General features: G+C 42.9%; 1 long non-coding RNA gene across 1 annotated transcript; it reads left to right on the top strand.

Annotated features, from left to right (window-relative positions):
* The first annotated feature begins 379 nt into the window (after positions 1-379).
* LOC135976456 (uncharacterized) lies at positions 380-6,195 on the top strand. Its single transcript, XR_010593568.1, has 3 exons — positions 380-507; positions 3,710-3,805; positions 6,097-6,195. It is a non-coding gene; the product is annotated as an uncharacterized LOC135976456 (long non-coding RNA).
* The last annotated feature ends 10,720 nt before the right edge of the window (positions 6,196-16,915 follow it).

Genomic DNA, 16,915 nt, shown 5'->3' with positions numbered 1-16,915 from the left:
ACTCTGGGAGCTGTGGTCCTGGGCATATTACATCTGTGCCTTAATTTGGCCTTCCCATGACTGTTTCTCTGAGGGGGAGTGAAGCCTGAAAAGCCAAGCAAAGCCCACAGGATAATATTTTGAACATCTATGCAATGTGCTGTGAGTTGTGTGACATTTTCGTATCTCAAATGGGGATAATTTGGTTTGTGGGTGAAGCCTGGAAGAGTATCACTAATTTTGTTTTTTAATTTGACTCCTGGTCATAATGATGCTTTAACCCATGAAGATGAAAATCCTTTTGCTCTGAACACTTTGTGAGGGGGCAGCTCACTTCAAACCAGTTATGTGCAAACTTCCTGTGCAGTTGTAGCCGGAACACCACAGCAAATAATTTTTTCCTCCCTTGTTTTATGTTGACTCTCTGCTAACACAATAGACAAACTCTCTCTCATATTTTTATGCCATACAAAGATATCAACACGTCTATTCCAGGACTCCAGCCAAGGATTTCTGACATCCACACAGGTATCATCACCAAATGTCTTAGTAGCTTTTGTTATTAGACTAGATAATTGAAGAAGGTTGGCTTTTAACTCTAAGTCTTCTCTTTTCTCTTATAAATTTAGTACAAGTGGTTATAAACATTACTATTGCATTAATCAGCATTAACATTAGCATTTAGTATGGGCTGTCTTTGCAGCATGTGGATTTGCATTTATGCTCCTTTTGCCTTCTGTAATGTATTTGGTTGTTTTAACATTAAACACCAAGGGTAAACATTTTCAAAAATGGCTAATAATGTAGGCACTTTTGAAAACTTTACATTGAAGCTCTAAGATCTTTTCCAACCCAGGAAGGAAGTCTATGGAGCAGATCTTGAGTTTAGCAAAGCATTGTTTTCAAACATTCAGAAAATCCTATTTGAAAAATAAATTGAAGCTGGTTGAGAAATGATTCCAGTCCTACTGATTGAAAAATGGGTGAGGGTCCAAAACTAAAGTGTGATGACTCATGTCAATGTATTAAATCAGGAGTAGGTATGATTTGGGTTGCTGTAGATAAGATTATACTGAACTGGATGATATTCTGAACCCTATAGAAGTCAGAGAAAAAAATACAAAAGGACCTGGAGAGGTTAGAAATAAGGGCAGGAAAAGGGGCAAGGTACTATTTTTATGCAACATAATCACACTCATGTTGCTTCTCTTAGCAGTTTCTTGAGAAGAACTCTGGTGGTCTCTGGCCCAGGAGTTTTTGGTATAGGGTGCCCACCTTAAATTGCTCTTATCATTTTGGTGGAGCCTGGGTTTGTTGACCTTCAGGGCATGGTGCAAGACTCATCTTTTTATTCTTGCATTTTCTGAGGATGTAATATGACACATTGCTTTCCCAGAGCTGGAGCTGGGATGATGATTTTGAGTTTTGCTCTCTATCATAGAATTGAGGGTGTTAGAAATTATGTAGTGAGGGTCTGGCTATGGACAATACCAACTATAGGTAGCATATTTTAATTTTTGTTGATAATAGGTTTGTACAGATACAATTGATTGGAACTTACTAAGCAATTCTATTCCAACTGGTGATACACAAGTCTGAGCAATATTGGCTCTATGGGGCTAAAAGGAATTTTTAAAAAAATTCTAACTTATTTTTGACACTAAGCTAAGTCAGTAATTATGATCTGAATATGCACAGAGTACATAACTGCTGGATAAGGGGGTATCAATTTTACATAGTTACTTTTTCAGAGTAGCATCTCACTTTAAGTTTTTCTGGAGTCTGTGCTCCCATATGTCACACATGCAGCGCTAGAAGAGTGCTCTGTGCTGGACACTCCCCAGGCTGCTGTGTGGAGTCCCAAACCACTGGACCAATGAGCTCTGAAGCTTCCTTGGCTATCAATAGAGTGCAGAAGTGTTTCCCCTGCTGGCTTCTCTGGCACATCTCGTGGGTATAGGCTGTCTGTTATCACCTCATGGAAATGCAGCCATATGGCCCAATTAACATAGGCTCCTAGGACCAGTGCTGACCCCCCCCTTCCCCTCGACTCTCCTGTAGCTTAAACATATTCTCTCGCAGAACTCTAGCCTTCTGCAAAAATAACAAGGAGTCTGGTGGCACCTTAAAGACTAACAGATTTATTTGGGCATAAGCTTTCGTGGGTAAAAACCTCACTTCTTCAGATTCATAGAACAAGTGAGTTTTTTACCCACGAAAGCTTATGCCCAAATAAATCTGATAGTCTTTAAGGTGCCACCAGACTCCTTGTTGTTTTTGTAGATACAGACTAACACGGCTACCCCCTGATACTTGACACCTTCTAGCCTTCTGGGCGTTCTGATTTACAGTTTTAACTCATCACAGACCCATCGGCTTCATAAGAGTTTCTAAACACCATTACTCTTTACTTAGCTAGCAAGAGACATACACAGATCATGGCAAAATAATCATTTTGTCTACACATTTCCCTGCCTCAGGTTCCTCACCACTTGGGAGAGCAATTTGGGTTTGGGCAGAGCCCTCTGGGCTGTCCGGGATCTTTGTCGCCTGCACACAGTTTCTCTCCGGAATCGTGGATTCTCGCTCCCTCTCTCTCTCTCTCTCTGTTCCAGGCCACTGGACAGCTCTCTTTGTTTGACCTTGTAAACAGGACGCCTTGCTACAATAGCAGGCCCCTCTCTTGTTCTCTCCTGTCCAAAGCTTACTGTTCCTTCCCTGCTGTATGAGTCCCTCAAGTTTATATGTCTCACAACCAACACCTGATTCTTTTGTTCTGCTGCTGGGGATATCCCACTCTCCAATCCCAAACCCCTGCAAAGAAGTTTAAGCAAACTGGCTTTTCCCAGTCTTCAGCTATCCTATTTTTTTGTCTGGACCAGGTCTGTTCACTGCTTAATAGCCCTTAGTAACTGTCTCTTTCGAAGACAGACTTGTAGGCTCCATTTCCCTGTGTTGCCACCCATGGGAATTTCTATCCAATGTGGAGGTAAAAAGAGAAAAGAGAGGGCAAACAGCACCATATTCAAAATTGTGTTTGCTGCTTGATAAACATACATACAGAGACCACAAAATCTCAGATAAAAGATGTACATTGACAGATTCCCAGACTGTCACACCACACTTTTCAAGTGGGATTTTAAAAGACATTTGGGAAAATTCACTTCAATTCACTTTGAATTTCAGTGGAAGCTGGATGCTTAACTCCATGAGGCCCCTTTGAAAACTTCGTCCTTCAAATATATTTTTTAAAGATTAAGTCAAAAACCTGACTTTCTAATGTTTGTTTTTATAAACCTTCAATGTTAATGAGTTGATTTTTTGTCGTTTGTTTTGTTTTTAATTTCATTTTTAAATTACTAACATGTATTGACAGCTCCAGTTTGGGAAATTTTATTCTCTGGAAATATAAACAGAGGTCAGACATTAGAACAGCAATTCCCAAAGTTTTGAAAACTGAGCCTCCTTTCAACTATATTTTCACACTGTATTAGAAAAAGTGATAAGAAATTCACACTGGACACATTGCTCTAGTATATGATTTCTTTTCATCACAAGAACCTTTGTTGGCTTTTCTAAAAGACAGCTCATTTGTGGCATAAACTAGGTACTGGTGCTCTTTGTTTGCTCTGATGGGAGTTTCATAGATATGTCATGTCAGTTATTCATCATATCCCATCATCTATCTCAATACACTTGAGTCTAAACTCTCTGTTCTATAACCCACTAGAAATGAGTGAGCAGGATGTGACCTATTCAGAGCTGAAATTTCATAGTCCTAATGAACAGCAAAGCAGACAGAGAGCTGAGAAAGCCAAGAATGAAGGTACTGTGCTTTTAAAGCTTCTAATTCTATATATGTTGGTGTTTTACTGTAAAGAATCAAACCTCTTCCTCCAATAACTAACTTTCTTCTAGTGTGTTTGTTAGAGGGCTGTCCCTTCACCCCCTCCCCTGGTTCTTGTCACACAGACAGCAAGCAGCAAAAGACCAGAAGTCCGAAGTGCAGACAATGAAATGTTTATTGGGGTTAGTTTCCAAGCAAGCATATTCTGAAGCCCTTCACACCAGTCGGGCTTATCTCTATACGCCAATAGAGTCTGTTCCCCAGTGTCCCCCTTCCCAACTCTGATGCCGCAGAGCGTTTACCCCGTGTCCCCCTTCCCAGCTCTGACAACGCAGAGCCATGCCTGTGTCCCTGTTCCCATTCTCTCCCCTCTTAGCAAACATGATTCCAATTTCCCTTCCTCCCCCCACTTCCTGATAGACTCCAGTTTATATAGTAATATTCTTAGCTATACCTTAACCAATCATTTTACTGAAATTTTACTAACCAATCTTAACATATTCTAACATAATTCTCCAACCAATTATATCCCACTATCCTCATTAACTTACACCTAGCAAAATTAATTATACAGCAGATAGAAACAATTAGAGAACCAGACAGATTAACAATAGAAAAGTGGGGGGCATAGAGATAAAACAATACAGAAATGAGGGTTTCATAATCACAACCATTGATAAGTGATTTCTTGCCAGACAGGATGCTATCAACTAAATTTTCTTTAACCATCTTAAGATTTGTTTCTTTATCTGGTGGTGATGGACAGGATCGTCTTCCAACAGCCCAATAGCACCTTATTTCAATTGACTGGTTTGGAATGTGAGGATGTGACCCCACACTTCCCAGTTTATGGCTGCCCCTGCTGCTTAGCCAAAGGCCTTAGCCTAAGAACAAGGCCTCAAACTATCCTAGTGAGAGAAGGCCCATACGTAGGTGAACTGTGATTTTGATTCTTTGGCTAGGTCTACACTACGGGGGGTGGGGGGGGCGAGGGGTCGACCTGAGATAGGCAACTTCAGCTACGTGAATAGCGTAGCTGAAGTTGCATATTTTAGGTCGACTTACCTGGCTGTGTGGACGGTGGCAAGTCGACCGCTGCCGCGCCGCCGTCGACTCCGCTTCCGCCTCTTGCCACGGTGGATTTCTGGAGTTGGCGGCAGAGCCATTGGGGATCGATTTTATCGCGTCTTCACTAGACGCGATAAGTCGATCCCCAATAGATCGATTGCTACCCGCCGATCCGGCGGGTAGTGAAGACATGCCCTTTGTTTTATACCTCGATAACTAGCTAAGTGATAAAAATACACCTAAGTTCTTAAAGTATAGGCCTTTACAGGTAGGCCTGAATATCTATATTCTAAAAGTGTTTGCTAATGTCCTGTTACTGGAAGCTGATAACATGTCTGGGCCCAAATTGTCTATAGCAGACAGAGAGATCTTAACTATTGTTGATCAAAAGTGTTTCATCAAAAAATTTTCAACAAAAATGGCTTTTTGGTGAAATCATTTAGATTTTTTGGTTTTGGTTGAAATTTTTCATTTTTTAATTAAAGCGTTGAAAAGAAAAATGTTGTTTCACTTCAAAAATGTTGTTTAAGTTAAAGGTTTTGGGTTTTATGTTTGGTTTTGGTTATTAAACCCACTTTATGGGGGGGGGGGATATAAAAGGTGACAGAAAATGGGGCAACCCTTTCCCCCCAAAAAAGCGAAATGCTTACACTTTTTTTAAAATTGGAAACTAACTGAAAATTGTTAATTTTTTTCATGAAAACAATAAAAATAATGAAAATTTTTGAATGAAATGAAAAATGTTCATGAACTTCACAAATCTGCCACCAACAAAAGTGTCTGTTTGCTACAGTCACTTTCATTAGCTATACAGCTAATGAATGGAAACTATTACAGGTTTTTGTTGTTGTTGTTTTGTTTTTGTATACAGCCTTCAAGTTGCAGAGCATAAGTCAATCACCGACTACCTGAGGTTAGGAAGAAACTTTTTCCATAGGGATGTCTTTGCATATTGTCTTTTATATGGAATTTACACCTTTCTCTGAAATATTAGGTACTAGCCACTGTTGGAGACAGGATGGTAGATTAGAAGGACAATTTTTCTGATCCAGCATGTCAGTCCCTGTGTTCTTATTTTAGTCCTGGTTGGTTGGATTCTGTCCATGTGTCACTGATAGCCTAAACAAATTTCAGTCTGACACCAGATTCTGAGGATAGGGGGGCTCACTTTATTTGATTTTCTCCCTTCTCCTTTCTGTTAGATTCTTCCTCTCTGCCTCCACACCTGCAGCTCATTTTAGTGATTCTTGGAATCTTCTGCCTGGTTTTGTTGGTAACAATAGGTGTCCTGGGTGCTAAGGGTAAGTACTTGCAGAGAAGACACTAAGTAGGCCAGATCCTCAGCTGGTGTAAATTGGCATAGCGCCATTGTTTTAACACATTTACCTGTATATTCTCAGATAATGCATTCTGTACTCAAAGAGTAAGTGCTGTAAGATTAGAGAGATACACTGTATTGTTCATTCAAAAACAGATCTTCACCGAAGTATGGAGTCCTCAGTAGTCAATTATGCCTTGATACCTCTCTTCCCAATTTATACCCATTTGATTAATAGATTGATAGATTGTAAGGTCAGTAGGGACCATCATGATTATCTAGTCCGACCTCGTGCACATTGCTGGCCACAGAAACTCACCCAATCCTGAAGTAGACCCCTAACCTCTGGCTGAGTTACTGAAGTCCTCAAATCATGGTTTAAAGAATTTAAGTTACAGAGAAGCCACCATTTACACTGGTTTAAACCTGCAGGTGACCCATGCCCCATGCTGCAGAGAAAGGCAAAGAAACAGCAGGGTCTCAGCCAATCTGACCCATGGGAAAAGTCTTTCCTGACCCCAAATATGACAATCAGTCAAACTCTGAGCATGTGAGCAAGACCCACCAGGAAGAGACCTGGGAAAGAATTCTCTATAGTAAATCAGAGCCCTCTCCATATACTGTCCCATCTCCAGCCATTGGGGATTTTTGCTACTGGCAGTCACCGATGCGCCACATGCCAGCATGGAATCATAGAATCATAGAATATCAGGGTTGGAAGGGACCTCAGGAGGTCATCTAGTCCAACCCCCTGCTCAAAGCAGGACCAATTACCAACTAAATCATCCCAGCCAGGGCTTTGTCAAGCCTGACCTTAAAAACCTCTAAGGAAGGAGATTCCACCACCTCCCTAGGTAACGCATTCCAGTCCTTCACCGCCCTCCTAGTGAAATAGTGTTTCCTAATATCCAACCTAGACCTCCCCCACTGCAACTTGAGACCATTGCTCCTTGTTCTGTCATCTGCCACCACTGAGAACAGCCGAGCTCCATCCTCTTTGGAACCCCCACTCAGGTAGTTGAAAGCAGCTATCAAATCCCGCCTCATTCTTCTCTTCTGGAGACTAAACAATCCCAGTTCCCTCAGCCTCTCCTCAGAAGTCATGTGCTTCAGACCCCTAATCATTTTTGTTGCCCTCCGCTGGACTCTTTCCAATTTTTCCACATCCTTCTTGTAGTGTGGGGACCAAAACTGGACACAGTACTCCAGATGAGGCCTCACCAATGTCGAATAAAGGGGAACGATCGCGTTCCTCGATCTGCTGGCAATGCCCCTACTTATACAGCCCAAAATGCTGTTAGCCTTCTTGGCAACAAGAGCACACTGTTGACTCATATCCAGCTTCTCGTCCTCTGTGACCTGTAGGTCCTTTTCTGCAGAACTGCTACCTAGCCATTCGGTCCCTAGTCTGTAGCAGTGCATGGGATTCTTCCGTCCTAAGTGCAGGACTCTGCACTTGTCCTTGTTGAACCTCATCAGGCTTTTTTGGGCTCAATACTCTAATTTGTCTAGGTCCCTCTGTATCTGATCCCTACCCTCTAGTGTATCTACCACGCCTCCTAGTTTAGTGTCATCTGCAAATTTGCTGAGAGTGCAGTCCACACCATCCTCCAGATCATTAATAAAGACATTAAACAAAACCGTCCCCAGGACCGACCCCTGGGGCACTCCGCTCGAAACCGGCTGCCAACTATACATGGAGCCATTGATCACTACCCGTTGAGCCCGACGATCTAGCCAGCTTTCTATCCAACTTAAAGTCCATTCATCAAGCCCATACTTCTTTAACTTGGCAGCAAGAATACTGTGGGAGAATACATATCAAAAGCTTTGCTAAAGTCAAGGAATAACACATCCACTGCTTTCCCCTCATCCACAGAGTCAGTTATCTCATCATAGAAGGCAATTAGGTTAGTCAGTCACGACTTCCCCTTGGTGAATCCATGCTGACTGTTCCTGATCACTTTCCTCTCCTCTAAGTGCTTCATAATTGATTCCTTGAGGACCTGCTCCATGATTTTTCCAGGGACTGAGGTGAGGCTGACTGGCCTGTAGTTCCCCGGATCCTCCTTCTTCCCTTTTTTTAAAGATGGGCACTACATTAGCCTTTTTCCAGACCTCCGAGACCTCCCCCGATCGCCATGAGTTTTCAAAAATAATGGCTAATGTCTCTTTAATCTCATCCGCCAAATACTTTAGCACCCTCGGATGCAGCGCATCCGGACCCATGGACTTGTTCACATTAAGTTTTTCTAAAAATCCCGAACCACTTCTTTCTCCACAGAGGGCTGGTCACCTTCTCCCCGTACTGTGCTGCCCAGTGCAGCACTCTGGGAGCTGACCTGGTTCGTGAAGACAGAGGCAAAAAAATCATTGAGTACATTAGCTTTTTCCACATCCTCGGTCACTAGGTTGCCTCCCTCATTCAGTAAGGGGCCCACACTTTCCTTGACTTTCTTCTTGTTGCTAACATACATGAAGAAACCCTTTTTGTTACTCTTAACATCTCTTGCTAGCTGCAAATCCAAGTGTGATTTTGCCTTCCTGATTTCACTCCTGCATGCCTCAGCAATATTTTTATACTCCTCCCTGGTCATTTGTCCAAACTTCCACTTCTTGTAAGCTTTTTTTCTGCATTTAAGGTCAGCAAGGATTTCACTGTTTAGCCAAGTTGATCGCATGCCATATTTACTATTCTTTCTACACATCGGGATGGTTTGTTCCTGCAACCGCAATAAGGATTCTTTAAAATACAGCCAGATCTCCTGGACCCCTTTGCCCTTCATTTTATTCTCCCAGGGAATCCTGCACATCTGTTCCCTGAGGGAGTCAAAGTCTGCTTTTCTGAAGTCCAGAGTACGTATTCTGCTGCTCTCCTTTCTTCCTTGTGTCAGGATCCTGAACTTGACCATCTCCTGGTCACTGCCTCCCAGGTTCCCATCCACTTTTGCCTCCCCCAGCAGTTTGTTGAGCTCTGAGTCGCTGTGAATGGCCAGCTGAAAGTGGCATGGGGAAATCCGACGCTTCTTACTGCGTGCAGAGCCTTCCCTAGCAATTCGTGAGCTATTTTCTGAGACCGGTTAAAAAATAGCATCTGGAGAGAACCCCTCACATCAGGCCAAATCCATTGTGTGATGTTGCACTCTCTATGATTTTATGAAAATATGCTATTCTGTCATGAGTTTGTTCTTTTTTCCGTTATCACAAAACATGCAATCCACATCAACTTCACTATGGGAAAAATGTTCCTCATCTTCAATCTACTGGGGAAATGCCTGAAAAAAAACACAGAAATCACCTCCCAGAATCCACCCGATGTAGACATTTATGCTCCACTACGTCCTTTGGTCTATAAGGTGCCACAGGACTCTTTGTCGCTTTTGACAGATCCAGACTAACACGCCTACCCCTCTGATACTTGACACCATTTAGACAATTTCTGATGTAAATTTCTTAATGAAATGATTGAGTTCTATCTTTCTAGGCTTTTATACCATATTATCAACGCAGCTACCTGACCAACGGAATGATCCCTTAAAATTGTAGGCTAGTAAAAGAGGAAATTAATTCACAAAAGAAGACCAGGCATTTTAACTGCTTTTATTAGACCATCCTGATGCATTTGAAAAGAGCCTTGCAATCAAGTGAATATCATTTCTCCCAAATCTGGGGTGGCAGTCTCCCCTTTGCTCTGTTCTCACTTAAGAGGGACAGGAGCAGGGGCAATCCTTCTCTTGATGGCTCTCCTGCCATTCCTCTTCTTGGAAGGTAAAACCAGAGGCTGATTTAAGTGCAGGACTCCGCCCTGAGAGATGGTGACACCTCCCAGCAGTTTCTTGAGCTCTGAGTCGCTGTGAATGGCCAGCTGCAAGTGGTGTGGGGAAATCCGACGCTTCTTGCTGCGTGCAGCGACTTCCCCAGCAATATCCACAATCTCATGAGTCACTTATTGAAGCACCGCGGCCATATATACTGGGGCTCCAGCTCCAATACGGTCTGCACATTGTCCTTTGCGGAGCAATCTGTCTATGCGACTGACAGAGAACTGCAGCCCAGCCCGGGAAGAACGGGTGATTTTGGCCTTAGGGTCTTTTGCGGTTGTGGTCTCACCAGAGTGCTCAGACTCAGATTCAGACTCAGCCTCAGTCTCAGACATGTTGCAGACTTCTAGTGTTCCAGCAACACTTGGCTTGACTTTCTTTTGTTTTCTCTGCTTGGTTTACCTGAGTTTTTCCTGAGGAATTGGCCTGCCTAGCTTTTTTCTTGACTTGCTTGGCTTCAGTGGATGTTTCCTTGCTTGGCTCCACTTGCCTGTGTCTTTCTTTGCTTGGCTTGCCTGACTCTCTTTCCTTCTGTTCCTGGCTCTGTTCACTTGGTTTTCTCGCTCTTATTTTGCCTTCTTTGATTTCTTCCTGGTCTGGCCTGATTATGAGTGGCCTGACAAAGTGTGGCTTGGCTAAGCCACCTCTTGAAATCACCAGAGTAGTATGCTGACCCTGTCTGAGCCTGCAGCCTTTTATAACCTCAGTGCAGACAGAGAAAACATCCTTTCTGATTGGTTGTCTGAGAACCAATGGGCAGCTACTTCATTTGTTACCCAAGCCGGAGGGGATATGTCATCCTTTTATGACATCATTCCCATTCATTCACCCACCGTTTGTGTGGGCTTTTTAGTCAGTGATATCTGCTCTTAGCAAAACTCATCCTGTAACGGCATGAAATAGGCTTTGGTTACATTTTGAAAATGAGATGCCTTAAATTAGGCACCTAAATAACTTATAAGTGGCCTGATTTGAAGAGGAGCTGAGCACCCACAGCTCCTGTTGATTTCACTAGGAGTTTGGAGTGCTCAGCACCTATGGCAATCAGGTCACTTTTAGTTAGTTGCTTAAAAGTGGGTTTAGGGGCTGAAATTCAGGCATCCTAAAGTTTGAAAATATTGGGCAGTTTCTCTGGAGCCCTTAACTTGGTGATGCTTCCCGTCTCTTAGAGAACCCTCATGGCACCCAAGCCCATGGTAAGGGTTCTTTGCCATTCCAGAAACCCGAGTGTTCACCATTTGTCACTCTCAGGTTTGATTAGCCGCTTCTCTTGTTCGTGAGCTATTTTCTGAGACCGGGGTTTAAAAGCAGCATCTGGAGAGAACCCCTCACATCAGGCCAAATCCATTGTGTGATGTTACACTCTCTATGATTTTATGAAAATATGCTAATGAGTTACATAATATTTAACTGGAATATGCTTCATTCAAACGGTCTCTTGTAAGGTATCATTACAAAGCTTATAATCTACTGAGTGTGGTCATCCTATTTGTATAAATGTATCACTCATGTATCTGAAACTAGAAATATGAAATAGAACTCTGAGGGCCTATTGTAATTATGCAAAGTGTGGGCCATTCATGGTGGTTTAGAATCTTGATGACTCCCATTAACCAGGACAATCGTCTGCAGATGGCTCTCTTTTACTTCTAAGTCTCCCTGTATACCTGTGTGCTGGCAAGTGGGTAATGTTTTCCCTTTAAAAAGGTGATCAAAGTTTAAGTGAACCCCTCCAGGTATTTACTAATTTCAGAAAGCCTGATTCTAGTATCACTTATATTGTATAAATCTGATATTACTCTAAACGAGTCCATGGTTTTATAATGGGGGAACTAAAAAATAACAAAACCAAACCAAAGAAAACCAAAAGGACAAAACCAAAAGAAAAAACAGGCCCATAGGCTTTATCCTTCATGTGTAATGGATTAAGTTTTTCTGTCATGAGTTTGTTCTTTTTTCTGTTATCACAAAACATGCAATCCACATCAACTTCACTATGGGAAAAATGTTCCTCATCTTCAATCTACTGAGGAAATGCCTGAAAAAAACCCACAGAAATCACCTCCCAGAATCCACCCGATGTAGACATTTATGCTCCACTACGTCCTTTGGTCTATAAGGTGCCACAGGACTCTTTGTCGCTTTTGACAGATCCAGACTAACACGCCTACCCCTCTGATACTTGACACCATTTACACAATTTCTGATGTAAATTTCTTAATGAAATGATTGAGTTCTATCTTTCTAGGCTTTTATACCATATTATCAATGTAGCTACCTGACCAACGGAATGATCCCTTAAAATTGTAGGCTAGTAAAAGAGGAAATTAATTCACAAAAGAAGACCAGGCATTTTAACTGCTTTTATTAGACCATCCTGATGCATTTGAAAAGAGCCTTGCAATCAAGTGAATGTCATTTCTCCCAAATCTGGGGTGGCAGTCTCCCCTTTGCTCTGTTCTCACTTAAGAGGGACAGGAGCAGGGGCAATCCTTCTCTTGATGGCTCTCCTGCCATTCCTCTTCTTGGAAGGTAAAACCAGAGGCTGATTTAAGTGCAGGACTCCGCCCTGAGAGATGGTGACACCTCCCAGCAGTTTCTTGAGCTCTGAGTAGCTGTGAATGGCCAGCTGCAAGTGGTGTGGGGAAATCCGACGCTTCTTGCTGCGTGCAGCGACTTCCCCAGCAATATCCACAATCTCATGAGTCACTTATTGAAGCACCGCGGCCATCTATACTGGGGCTCCAGCTCCAATACGGTCTGCACATTGTCCTTTGCGGAGCAATCTGTCTATGCGACTGACAGAGAACTGCAGCCCAGCCCGGGAAGAACGGGTGATTTTGGCCTTAGGGTCTTTTGCGGTTGTGGTCTCACCAGAGTGCTCAGACTCAGATTCAGACTCAGCCTCAGTCTCAGACATGTTGCAGACTTCTAGTGTTCCAGCAACACTTGGCTTGACTTTCTTGGCTTTCTTTTGTTTTCTCTGCTTGGTTTACCTGAGTCTTTCCTGAGGAATTGGCCTGCCTAGCTTTTTTCTTGACTTGCTTGGCTTCAGTGGATGTTTCCTTGCTTGGCTCCACTTGCCTGTGTCTTTCTTTGCTTGGCTTGCCTGACTCTCTTTCCTTCTGTTCCTGGCTCTGTTCACTTGGTTTTCTCGCTCTTATTTTGCCTTCTTTGATTTCTTCCTGGTCTGGCCTGATTATGAGTGGCCTGACAAAGTGCGGCTTGGCTAAGCCACCTCTTGAAATCACCAGAGTAGTATGCTGACCCTGTCTGAGCCTGCAGCCTTTTATAACCTCAGTGCAGACAGAGAAAACATCCTTTCTGATTGGTTGTCTGAGAACCAATGGGCAGCTACTTCATTTGTTACCCAAGCCGGAGGGGATATGTCATCCTTTTATGACATCATTCCCATTAATTCACCCACCGTTTGTGTGGGATTTTTAGTCAGTGATATCTGCTCTTAGCAAAACTCATCCTGTAACGGCATGAAATAGGCTTTGGTTACATTTTGAAAATGAGATGCCTTAAATTAGGCACCTAAATAACTTATAAGTGGCCTGATTTGAAGAGGAGCTGAGCACCCACAGCTCCTGTTGATTTCACTAGGAGTTTTGAGTGCTCAGCACCTATGGCAATCAGGTCACTTTTAGTTAGTTCCTTAAAAGTGGGTTTAGGGGCTGAAATTCAGGCATCCTAAAGCTTGAAAATATTGGGCAGTTTCTCTGGAGCCCTTAACTTGGTGATGCTTCCCGTCTCTTAGAGAACCCTCATGGCACCCAAGCCCATGGTAAGGGTTCTTTGCCATTCCAGAAACCCGAGTGTTCACCATTTGTCACTCTCAGGTTTGATTAGCCGCTTCTCTTGTTCGTGAGCTATTTTCTGAGACCGGGGTTTAAAAGCAGCATCTGGAGAGAACCCCTCACATCAGGCCAAATCCATTGTGTGATGTTGCACTCTCTATGATTTTATGAAAATATGCTAATGAGTTACATAATATTTAACTGGAATATGCTTCATGCAAACGGTCTCTTGTAAGGTATCATTACAAAGCTTATAATCTACTGAGTGTGGTCATCCTATTTGTATAAATGTACCACTCATGTATCTGAAACTAGAAATATGAAATAGAACTCTGAGGGCCTATTGTAATTATGCAAAGTGTGGGCCATTCATGGTGGTTTGGAATCTTGATGACTCCCATTAACCAGGACAATCGTCTGCAGATGGCTCTCTTTTACTTGTAAGTCTCCCTGTATACCTGTGTGCTGGCAAGTGGGTAATGTTTTCCCTTTAAAAAGGTGATCAAAGTTTATGTGAACCCCTCCAGGTATTTACTAATTTCAGAAAGCCTGATTCTAGTATCCCTTATACTGTATAAATCTGATATTACTCTAAACGAGTCCATGGTTTTATAATGGGGGAACTAAAAAATAACAAAACCAAACCAAAGAAAACCAAAAGGACAAAACCAAAAGAAAAAACAGGCCCATAGGCTTTATCCTTCATGTGTAATGGATTAAGTTTTTCTGTCATGAGTTTGTTCTTTTTTTCTGTTTTCACAAAACATGCAATCCACATCAACTTCACTATGGGAAAAATGTTCCTCATCTTCAATCTACTGGGGAAATGCCTGAAAAAAACCCACAGAAATCACCTCCCAGAATCCACCCGATGTAGACATTTATGCTCCACTACGTCCTTTGGTCTATAAGGTGCCACAGGACTCTTTGTCGCTTTTGACAGATCCAGACTAACACGCCTACCCCTCTGATACTTGACACCATTTAGACAATTTCTGATGTACATTTCTTAATGAAATGATTGAGTTCTATCTTTCTAGGCTTTTATACCATATTATCAATGTAGCTACCTGACCAACGGAATGATCCCTTAAAATTGTAGGCTAGTAAAAGAGGAAATTAATTCACAAAAGAAGACCAGGCATTTTAACTGCTTTTATTAGACCATCCTGATGCATTTGAAAAGAGCCTTGCAATCAAGTGAATGTCATTTCTCCCAAATCTGGGGTGGCAGTCTCCCCTTTGCTCTGTTCTCATTTAAGAGGGACAGGAGCAGGGGCAATCCTTCTCTTGATGGCTCTCCTGCCATTCCTCTTCTTGGAAGGTAAAACCAGAGGCTGATTTAAGTGCAGGACTCCGCCCTGAGAGATGGTGACACCTCCCAGCAGTTTCTTGAGCTCTGAGTCGCTGTGAATGGCCAGCTGCAAGTGGTGTGGGGAAATCCGACGCTTCTTGCTGCGTGCAGCGACTTCCCCAGCAATATCCACAATCTCATGAGTCACTTATTGAAGCACCGCGGCCATATATACTGGGGCTCCAGCTCCAATACGGTCTGCACATTGTCCTTTGCGGAGCAATCTGTCTATGCGACTGACAGAGAACTGCAGCCCAGCCCGGGAAGAACGGGTGATTTTGGCCTTAGGGTCTTTTGCGGTTGTGGTCTCACCAGAGTGCTCAGACTCAGATTCAGACTCAGCCTCAGTCTCAGACATGTTGCAGACTTCTAGTGTTCCAGCAACACTTGGCTTGACTTTCTTGGCTTTCTTTTGTTTTCTCTGCTTGGTTTACCTGAGTCTTTCCTAGGAATTGGCCTGCCTAGCTTTTTTCTTGACTTGCTTGGCTTCAGTGGATGTTTCCTTGCTTGGCTCCACTTGCCTGTGTCTTTCTTTGCTTGGCTTGCCTGACTCTCTTTCCTTCTGTTCCCGGCTCTGTTCACTTGGTTTTCTCGCTCTTATTTTGCCTTCTTTGATTTCTTCCTGGTCTGGCCTGATTATGAGTGGCCTGACAAAGTGTGGCTTGGCTAAGCCACCTCTTGAAATCACCAGAGTAGTATGCTGACCCTGTCTGAGCCTGCAGCCTTTTATAACCTCAGTGCAGACAGAGAAAACATTCTTTCTGATTGGTTGTCTGAGAACCAATGGGCAGCTACTTCATTTGTTACCCAAGCCGGAGGGGATATGTCATCCTTTTATGACATCATTCCCATTCATTCACCCACCGTTTGTGTGGGCTTTTTAGTCAGTGATATCTGCTCTTAGCAAAACTCATCCTGTAACGGCATGAAATAGGCTTTGGTTACATTTTGAAAATGAGATGCCTTAAATTAGGCACCTAAATAACTTATAAGTGGCCTGATTTGAAGAGGAGCTGAGCACCCACAGCTCCTGTTGATTTCACTAGGAGTTTTGAGTGCTCAGCACCTATGGCAATCAGGTCACTTTTAGTTAGTTGCTTAAAAGTGGGTTTAGGGGCTGAAATTCAGGCATCCTAAAGTTTGAAAATATTGGGCAGTTTCTCTGGAGCCCTTAACTTGGTGATGCTTCCCGTCTCTTAGAGAACCCTCATGGCACCCAAGCCCATGGTAAGGGTTCTTTGCCATTCCAGAAACCCGAGTGTTCACCATTTGTCACTCTCAGGTTTGATTAGCCGCTTCTCTTGTTCGTGAGCTATTTTCTGAGACCGGGGTTTAAAAGCAGCATCTGGAGAGAACCCCTCACATCAGGCCAAATCCATTGTGTGATGTTGCACTCTCTATGATTTTATGAAAATATGCTAATGAGTTACATAATATTTAACTGGACTATGCTTCATGCAAACGGTCTCTTGTAAGGTATCATTACAAAGCTTATAATCTACTGAGTGTGGTCATCCTATTTGTATAAATGTACCACTCATGTATCTGAAACTAGAAATATGAAATAGAACTCTGAGGGGCTATTGTAATTATGCAAAGTGTGGGCCATTCATGGTGGTTTGGAATCTTGATGACTCCCATTAACCAGGACAATCGTCTGCAGATGGCTCTCTTTTACTTGTAAGTCTCCCTGTATACCTGTGTGCTGGCAAGTGGGTAATGTTT

This window comes from Chrysemys picta, chromosome 1 (genome assembly GCF_011386835.1).
Source record: "Chrysemys picta bellii isolate R12L10 chromosome 1, ASM1138683v2, whole genome shotgun sequence".
In the NCBI taxonomy this organism is placed as follows: Eukaryota; Metazoa; Chordata; order Testudines; family Emydidae; genus Chrysemys; species Chrysemys picta.
This window is presented reverse-complemented; position numbering and strand designations above follow the sequence as displayed.